This window comes from Salmo salar, chromosome 13 (assembly GCF_965601325.2).
Source record: "Salmo salar chromosome 13, fSalSal1, whole genome shotgun sequence".
Taxonomy (NCBI): domain Eukaryota; kingdom Metazoa; phylum Chordata; class Actinopteri; order Salmoniformes; family Salmonidae; genus Salmo; species Salmo salar.
The window spans coordinates 85,343,528-85,353,300 of NC_138303.1; the positions used below are offsets into that span (position 1 = coordinate 85,343,528).

Below are 9,773 nucleotides of genomic sequence, written 5' to 3' on the forward strand. Positions count from 1 at the left end.
TGCATGAACGTGCCTTAGGCATGCTGCAAGGAGGCATGAGGACTGCAGATGTGGCCAGGGAAATAAATTGCAATGTCCGTACTGTGAGACGCCTAAGACAGCGCTACAGGGAGACACAGCAAGAACTGGCAAATCTGGTGCAATCCATGAGGAGGAGATGCACTGCAGTACTTAATGCAGCTGGTGACCACACCAGATACTGACTGTTACTTTTGATTTTGACCCCCCCCCCCCCTCCCCTTTGTTCAGGGACACATTCAATTTCTGTTAGTCACATGTCTGTGGAACCTGATCAGTTTATGTCTCAGTTGTTGAATCTTGTTATGTTCATAGAAATATTTACACATGTTAAGTTTGCTGAAAATTAATGCAGTTGACAGTGAGAGGACGTTTCTTTTTTTGCTGAGTGTATTTATTTATATGTGTAATATATATATATACACTGCTCAAAAAAATAAAGGGAACACTTAAACAACACAATGTAACTCCAAGTCAATCACACTTCTGTGAAATCAAACTGTCCACTTAGGAAGCAACACTGATTGACAATACATTTCACATGCTGGTTCTGCAGGTGGGGACCACAGACCACTTCTCAGTTCCTATGCTTCCTGGCTGATGTTTTGGTCACTTTTGAATGCTGGCGGTGCTTTCACTCTAGTGGTAGCATGAGACGGAGTCTACAACCCACACAAGTTGCTCAGGTAGTGCTGCTCATCCAGGATGGCACATCAATGCGAGCTGTGGCAAAAAGGTTTGCTGTGTCTGTCAGCGTAGTGTCCAGAGCATGGAGGCGCTACCAGGAGACAGGCCAGTACATCAGGAGACGTGGAGGAGGCCGTAGGAGGGCAACAACCCAGCAGCAGGACCGCTACCTCCACCTTTGTGCAAGGAGGAGCAGGAGAAGCACTGCCAGAGCCCTGCAAAATGACCTCCAGCAGGCCACAAATGTGCATGTGTCTGCTCAAACGGTCAGAAACAGACTCCATGAGGGTGGTATGAGGGCCCGACGTCCACAGGTGGGGGTTGTGCTTACAGCCCAACACCGTGCAGGACGTTTGGCATTTGGCAGAGAACACCAAGATTGGCAAATTCGCCACTGGCGCCCTGTGCTCTTCACAGATGAAAGCAGGTTCACACTGAGCACGTGACAGACGTGACAGAGTCTGGAGACGCCGTGGAGAACGTTCTGCTGCCTGCAACATCCTCCAGCATGACCGGTTTGGCGGTGGGTCAGTCATGGTGTGGGGTGGCATTTCTTTGGGGGGCCGCACAGCCCTCCATGTGCTCGCCAGAGGTAGCCTGACTGCCATTAGGTACCGAGATGAGATCCTCAGACCCCTTGTGAGACCATATGCTGGTGCGGTTGGCCCTGGGTTCCTCCTAATGCAAGACAATGCTGGACCTCATGTGGCTGGAGTGTGTCAGCAGTTCCTGCAAGAGGAAGGCATTGATGCTATGGACTGGCCCGCCCGTTCCCCAGACCTGAATCCAATTGAGCACATCTGGGACATCATGTCTCGCTCCATCCACCAACGCCACGTTGCACCACAAACTGTCCAGGAGTTGGCGGATGCTTTAGTCCAGGTCTGGGAGGAGATCCCTCAGGAGACCATCCGCCACCTCATCAGGAGCATGCCCAGGCGTTGTAGGGAGGTCATACAGGCACGTGGAGGCCACACACAATACTGAGCCTCATTTTGACTTGTTTTAATGACATTACATCAAAGTTGTATCAGCCTGTAGTGTGGTTTTCCACTTTAATTTTGAGTGTGACTCCAAATCCAGACCTCCATGGGTTGATAAATTGGAATTCCATTGATTATTTTTGTGTGGTTTTGTTGTCAGCACATTCAACTATGTAAAGAAAAAAGTATTTAATAAGATGATTTATTTCATTCAGATCTAGGATGTGTTGTTTAAGTGTTCCCTTTATTTTTTTTGAGCAGTATATATATATATATTCACAGTTAAGTCAGAACGCTAGCTACCGTTAACTTAGCAGACTTGTAATATCAGTCTTAGGGTATGTTGTTGAGATGTAGATAAGCAAGCTATATTAATAAATGTAGATGGTTAAAACCCCTTCATATCCTTCACTTGGTCATTTAAAAATGTCTAGATGTGCTTGTTTTATTAGCGATCACGACCATCTGATCTGCTAGGCCAGAACAGTAAGGGTTCATGGCCGAGGTCGAGTATGATGAGTGACTGTGTGTGACCTGACCTATGATGGCTAGCAAGTCATTACTCATCACTTATGAATGCAGGTGTCACCAAGTCGGCTCCTCGGATTTCCTTTGGTTTTCTTCAGAGGCAGCTTGTCAGACTCTTTAATCCACATTAGAACCTGGCACTGAGCTTTAAAGCCATCCAAGCGTGCTGTTGAGTCTCTCCTGCTGCAAGTCTGGGTCAGTACACAAGAGTGTAGTGGATGTATACAGTGGCTCTACATTTCGAGGGTTGTTTTGGACGTTGATAATATTGGGTTTACTTGATGTCACTTTTAGATACATTTTACATTTGGTTTCTGAATTCAGTGTATATTTCAGCTGGAGCTTTTTATTTTTCAGTGTGGTCATCTGGTCAAGTAGTGCTGTTCAATCAGTGAAAAGTAAAGAACGCTGCAGAATTGGAGAAAGGTTGAGGCCGGACACAGGGATGAGCAGGACATTACTGCACTGGAACTGGGAGAAGTGCGCAAGATACATGAATTAGTGCGGAGACTGGAAATTGAAAATGAAGCTCTAAGCGAGAGGTGAAGAAATTTCAACACCAACAACCAGGCTCTCTCTGGTGGGCTCATCAGCTGTCCCTCTTTGCTGGAGGAACGTCAAATTGTATGTGATTTGCTGGACCCTGAACCAGCGGAGGTTAAAAGCCTGACAGAGAAACTAATGGGGCAGGATGTACACATATATGATGGCTGTTATGCACACTTGCCCCACAGTGACATGTTGGAGAAGACACACTGGCTGGGATGCATGGGGTCAGAGGAGCTGGTAGACAGGGACACAGAGAAGGGAGCAGAGCAGTCTGCGCTCAACCTGGTGGACCTCCTGGGCCTAGAGGAGGGCTGTGAGCTGGAGAATGAAGAGAGCTGGTAGGTACCTGCACTTTTTGATAAAAACTGAACTGTGTATACTGTCAGTAATAAGACTATTCTAAATCATTGCAGCAACATTTTTGTCCATGTATCCCTTTTCAAACAACCTGCTTTTTTAATACTTCAATTGCTTAGTTTTAATTCAGTGCTTAAAGAGATGCTCCAGAACTTTTGTATAATTTCAGCCAGTAGTTTTGAAAGTGGTGCTCACGAGCCAAAACAGTCCCTGTTATTTGTGTACTACATCATCCAATTGTGTACTACCTCATCCAATTCATACAATATGTAACAAATTTATTGTGTTTAAGATCCTGGACTGCATCTTTAATCAGAATCCAATAACATACTATCTCATTCGTTCTTAGGTTATATGAGTCACCCAAGAAACAGGCATCTGCTGAAAGAAGCAATAAGTCACCTATAAAGTGGTGCAGACAGGTTCTGGACAACCCCAACCCTGAAACAGAGGTGGCATGTCACACATTAATTGATATCCTGGACCAAAGTAAGTACTGCACAGTATATTACAATCTCTCATTCAAATTGACACAGACTAAAATTGGCCAATTGGTCGTGTCTATGCTTTATTATCCTGAACAGGTAGCTTCTATTAATTAAATATCCCTCTTCTTTCCCTTAGAGACAAGATGGAGGAGTATCTTTCGCAGTCGCTTCCACAGACATCCTGTAGCCTTTCCTGACACTGGCTATCTTTGCATGGGCTCACCTTCCACTCTGTACCACAGATCAACTAACAGAAGTCAACAAACCAATAAACCTAACAGCTCATGTAGGGTACGATCTGTAGAAAATAATTCCCAATTTGTAAAACTGTTCTCTACGAAGGGTGCCTGTACATGTAGTGATATACAGTACATTCGGAAAGTATTCAGACCGCTTGACTTTTTCTACATTTTGTTACGTTACAGCCTTATTCTAAAATGGATTAAAGAAAAAATGTCCTCATCAATCTACACACAATAGCGGAAACAGGTTTTTAGACATTTTTGCAAATCTATTAACAACAGAAATACCTTATTTACATAAGTATTCAGACCCTTTGCTATGAGACTAGAAATTGAGCTCAGGTGCATCCTGTTTCCATTGATCATCCTTGAGATGTTTCTACAACTTGAGACCACCTGTGGTAAATTCTATTGATTGGACACGATTTGGAAAGGCACACAACTATCTATATAAGGTCCCACAGTTGACAGTGCATGTCAGAGCAAAAATCAAGTCATGAAGTCGAAGGAATTGTCCGTAGAGCTCTGAGACAGGATTGACTCGAGGCACAGATCTGTGGAAGGGTTCCAAAAGATTTCTGCAGCATTGAAGGTCCCAAAGAACACAGGGGCCTCCATCATTCTTAAATGGAAGAAGTTTGGAACCACCAAGACTCTTCCTAGAGCTGGCCTCCCGGCCAAACTGAACAATTGGGGGAGAAGGGCCTTGGTCAGGGAGGTGACCAAGAACCCGATGGTCACTCTGACAGAGCTCCAGAGTTCCTCTGTGGAGATGGGAGAACCTTCGAGAAGGAGAACCATCTCTGCAGCACTCCACCAATTAGGCCTTTATGGTAGAGTGGCCAGACGGAAGCCATTCCTCAGTAAAAGGCACACGACAGCCCTTTGGAGTTTGCCAAAAGGCACCTAAAGGACTCTCAGACCATAAGAAACAAGATTCTCTGATCTGATGAAACCAAGATTGAACTCTTTGCCCTGAATGCCAAGAGTCACGTCTGGTGGAAACCTGGCACCATCCCTACGGTGAAGCATGGTGGTGGCAGCATCATGTTGTGGGATGTTTTTCAATGACAGGGACTGGGAGACTAGTCAGGATCGAGGGAAAGATGAACAGAGCAAAGTACAGAGAGATCCTTTATGAAAACCAGGCCCTCAGACTGGGGCAACGGTTCACCTTCCAACAGGACCCCGACCCTCAGTACACAGCCAAGACAATGCAGGAGTGGCTTTGGGACAAGTCTCTGAATGTCCTTGAGTGGCCCAGCCAGAGCCCGGACTTGAGCCTGATCTAACATCTCTGGAGAGACCTAAACAATAGCTGTGCAGCGACGCTCCCCATCCAACCTGACGGAGCTTGAGAGGATCTGCAGAGAAGAATGGGAGAAACTCCCCAAATACATGGTGTGCCCACCTTGAGGCGTCATACCCAAGAAGACTCGAGCCTGTAATCACTGCCAAAGGTGCTTCAACAAAGTACTGAGTAAAGGCTCTGAATACTTATGTAAATGTGGTATTTCAGGTTCTTTGGGGGGTATTGTGTGTAGATTGATGAGGGAAAAAACAACAATTTAATCCATTTAAGAGTATGGCTGTAACGTAACAAATAGTGGAAAAAGTCAAGAAGTCTGAATACTTTCCGAATGCAGTGTAACTCCCACCGACTACAATTTCAGATTGTCCTGGTTGTATTTACTCAGTGTCTCTAATGCTTTGGTATTTCAGATAACAATGATGCTAGTTTACCACCCTGCATGGATGAGAATGAGCCAAGTGTCTCAGATGACTCCATCACCATGGGCTACAGGCTGCAGGACCTCACTGACATCCAGGTCATGGCTCGCATGCAGGAGAAGAGTGAGTGTGGAAACCCTCTAGTTTTAATTCATACATAGGTCATTCTTGGGCTGCAGTAATATTTTTTACAAATATACTTTTTTTTACTAGAATAGATGCATTTTCTGAACACCCCACAACATTCAAGAAAAAATATTTTCCCACCTCAGGCATTAAGGCTCTTTTATTATTGTACATTTTTGTTTGACATGGACACCGTTTATCTTCAATATGGAAGTTGTCTGTATATGATTATAAAAGATAGTTGTGTCCCCCAAACCAATTCAATTATTATAAATATAAAATATATGTCAAATCTCAGAATTTTGTTGTATTAAACCCTGAAATAGACACATTATTTAAAAAAAGTTTTAAAAAATGCTTTCAGTTCAGAATTTTAACATAAATCTAATCTTCTTGGGATTGTCCTTAACATTTCAGACTGAGCTCAGAAAACATTAAATTCATATTTATTCATCTTTGCCATTTTATTTAATACATATTGTCATGTGACAGGGTTGAGACTAGGGTGACAGGGTTGAATACTGTAACGGGGTTAAAGAGACATATCGGTTTCCAGATAAACTAGTTTAGTTTACTATCAAAATCCCTCCAAGATTTACCCCAAAACATTGCATTTCATTGTATGCAACCATGTAATAAGGACATTAGATATATTTAGAATAATCTGGGTTTTATTAACCAAACTGCAGTAAATATCGAAACAAATAAAAACACATCAGGGTAATTAATGACATTCAACAGATTTCATCATCAAACTGTAGGAACATTTTCCAAGGGCATTTAGAATTAGAATTTTTACCTTTGTTTAACTAGCCAAGTAAATTAAGAACAAATTCTTATTTACAATGACAGCCTAGGAACAGTTGGTTAACTGCCTTGTTCAGGAGCAGAACAACAGATTTATACCTTGTCAGCTCGGGGATTTGAACTAGCAACCTTTCGGTTACTTGCCCAACACTCTAACCACTAGGCTACCTGCCACCCCAGGCTGTTCTAGAATGCTAGAACAGCACTAGTGTCAGCATGACTATCCTTCTCAGGAGCACCATATTCATTCATTCATGGTTTTCTTCCTGAGAGTATCCCACACATCTCTCTCAACCTCTACGTGGCGGGATGTCACACGCTGTGAGGGTGGAATCATTTCAAGGACTTCATCAAACTGATACCAGTGGATGTCGTTTCAAGAAGGCCATAAAAATCTGTTTGGTCCTACACGATGCATACATTTCACTTGTACACCCATTTCATCCGTGCCGAGGATGATGCCTGGATAAAGGTCATCATCATATTCCACTACACACCACTGCCCAAGAAGACCTGGATTTCGTCCATGGGTTGTGGATTTTCCTCATTGGCTGACTGTTCTGGAGCAGCCAGGACCTTCTGCCTGGAACTGAAGTGCTGTGAGTTAAAGCATGTAAAGTTTAGGTCCTTTGTTGAACAAAGGCAGCTGATCATCAGGAGCAAGGGTGATGACCTGGTGTATTCTCATGGTGGAGGGCACTGCTTTTATCGGGCTTGGCATCATCTCCATCGCACGTTCAACATCAGCACTCTTCATAAAGAACAGCTTCACTGACGTGTTTGTCTCACGGAGGGCTTTGTAAAAGCTCCTGTGCATCACTGATATCACGGCCTTTAGCCACCAACCTGTCCGCCGTTCACTTCAACGTTCCTCCCACACCATCAGGAGACCCTTTTCTATGGCTTGACTCCAAAAAGTTCCATGTACCAGCTTTGAATCCACGTTTGTGTAATTCGGTTGTGAAAAGCAGGAAGTTGCCATCTCTGACGCTCTCTCTCTCAAGGTATTGTTCCCTTTTTTCTGGGTCAGCATTTTGACGTGCTCGACACTACCTTTTGTCTTCTTAAAATATATACATGTATACACTATAATCCTTGAGTAATTTAGGATCTAGAGCGACTTAAAGGAACAACTGAAGTTAAGATCCTTGCACAACTCTCCTAACACTAGGCTACCTGCCTTAAAATATATTTTTTGTGACCCAATTCTTGTAATATAAAAAGTCAGAGGGACTAAAATATTACCTGTGCCCAAGAATGACCCACATACTATGCATAATTACTTTACTTGTGAAGAGGGTGTTTGACAGTGTTTTCCTTCTCCCAAGGTTTAAGACAGGACTATTCCTCCATCCCTGCTGCTGCCACACCATTCAGGAGTGTTGGTACAGCCATGCTGTCACCTTGTAATTATGGCTACAGTGATCTGGAGTTCGACAAGTATAGTCTGGAGAACACAGTCGCATACACAACTCCTCCCGGCCAGCTGCCCCACTACCGGCCCTCCCCATTGGGCCAGTCATCCAGATCCATAGCCCAGCCTGGTCACAGCAGCCAGCTGCCAAGGCCTCCCAGTCAGGCCACCACTCAATCTAAGCTGCTTAAACTCGCAAAGAGAATAGATAAAAAGAGCGCCTGAATAGAAAATTAAATTTGACACACAAATTCACATATTGACTTTTACTTGAAAACAAAAACAAATCGACACTACCAGTTTAACATGATCTGCTATGTGTGTTTGACCGATTTGTATATGTGAAATGGGAGTTGACCCAGATGTAGGTTGTTGTTGTTGTAGAGGAGCTGAAAAGCTGCATGCAAAACATGGATTTACCACCTCCTCGCACCAGCCTCCACTCCCTCCAAGCAGTCAGGAACAGCCGCATCCTGGAGGCTAACGGCCAGCTCCCCACAAACCAGCCCACCTCCCGCCTGACCCCTATCGCAGGTTCAACCAGATCTCCACCTGGTGGGTTAGTATTTTAGTAGGGAGAGCATATACTAAACCATAATGTCTATACACACCATCATGTACATACATATTTCGGACTATGACATTGTTTATTCTGATATTTTTTGGATATTGTTAAGTATTACTGCACTGTTGGAGCTAGAAACTGAAGAATTTCACTGCACCTGCGATAACATCTGCAAAATATGTGTACACGACCAATAAAATTTGATTGCATCTCAGCAAGCGTATAGAAATCCATAGGAATTGAATTTTGTACTTGCTTTTATTTCATACACATGTTTAGGCCATAATTCCAAACTTATGATTACCTCCTACAGTAGGTGCGTCTTCAGTCAAGCTTGGGAGTGGTGGCCGATCTTCATTTGTCCCTACCAAAACCCTGAGCTCCAGTGACCCTGCAACTGGAGCAGTACGCCAGTCCCTGAGAGAATGATTTCAGGCCTCTTCCATCAGAGGGCTGCAGAGACCCCAGTCCCTTAGCCCCGCTGGTTTGAGGAACCCCTGTCCCAGTAAGGACCTCTCAGTTGGAGAGTACCTGTCAAGTCATGGTCGTGTCTATGCCTCCCCTGAGAGATCCACTACCCTGGCTTGGGACAGAATGGGGCAGCCTGCCAATGCACGTAGGCAAAACGGTGTACTCAACATTCCTTAGTAATCTGTAACAAACTCTCACTCAAAATAATTTCACTTAATGTATTAAAGTACATTAAACAGTAGGTTTGATTTCTGTGCATTTCAATTGAGTTGTCATTTTCTTCTGCCAATCATACAGTACTGATTTATTTAGTATGGCTTCACAATCTCTTCCACTGGAACTGGACACATCCCTCCTTTCGCAGTTATAAATGCAAGGTGCTGCACAATGCTACATTCCAAACGACCTCCAACAAATCAATCTTAATTTGATTCAAATGTTTTGATTTGACACACAAATCCACATACTTAGAACTGATACAGTATATCATTATTAACATAAAGTATCACACAGGTCTCGGTCATAAAACACCATCCTTTTCTTCATACTACTTTTACACTGGTTTACATGTAAATGTCTTCCTCAATCACTCCAGTACCCCTGCACATTGAAATAATGGTACTGGCACTGCACTGACCTGTATATAAAACCTGTATATAACTGCATTCTCGTGTTTCATTTTTTTCTTCTCTCCATTTCACTTGTTTTATTTCTTAACTATTTTACTATATCTATTGTGTATTATTGGAAAAGAGCTCACAAGTTAAGCACTGTACTGTTTACACCTACTATATTCTGTGCATGTGA

General features: G+C 43.5%; 1 non-coding gene across 1 annotated transcript; it reads left to right on the forward strand.

Moving 5' to 3' along the window:
* The first annotated feature begins 991 nt into the window (after nt 1-991).
* On the forward strand, nt 992-5,886 carry LOC123726086 (uncharacterized). Its single transcript, XR_014380169.1, has 4 exons — nt 992-3,103; nt 3,472-3,611; nt 3,747-3,901; nt 5,575-5,886. It is a non-coding gene; the product is annotated as an uncharacterized LOC123726086 (transcript).
* The last annotated feature ends 3,887 nt before the right edge of the window (nt 5,887-9,773 follow it).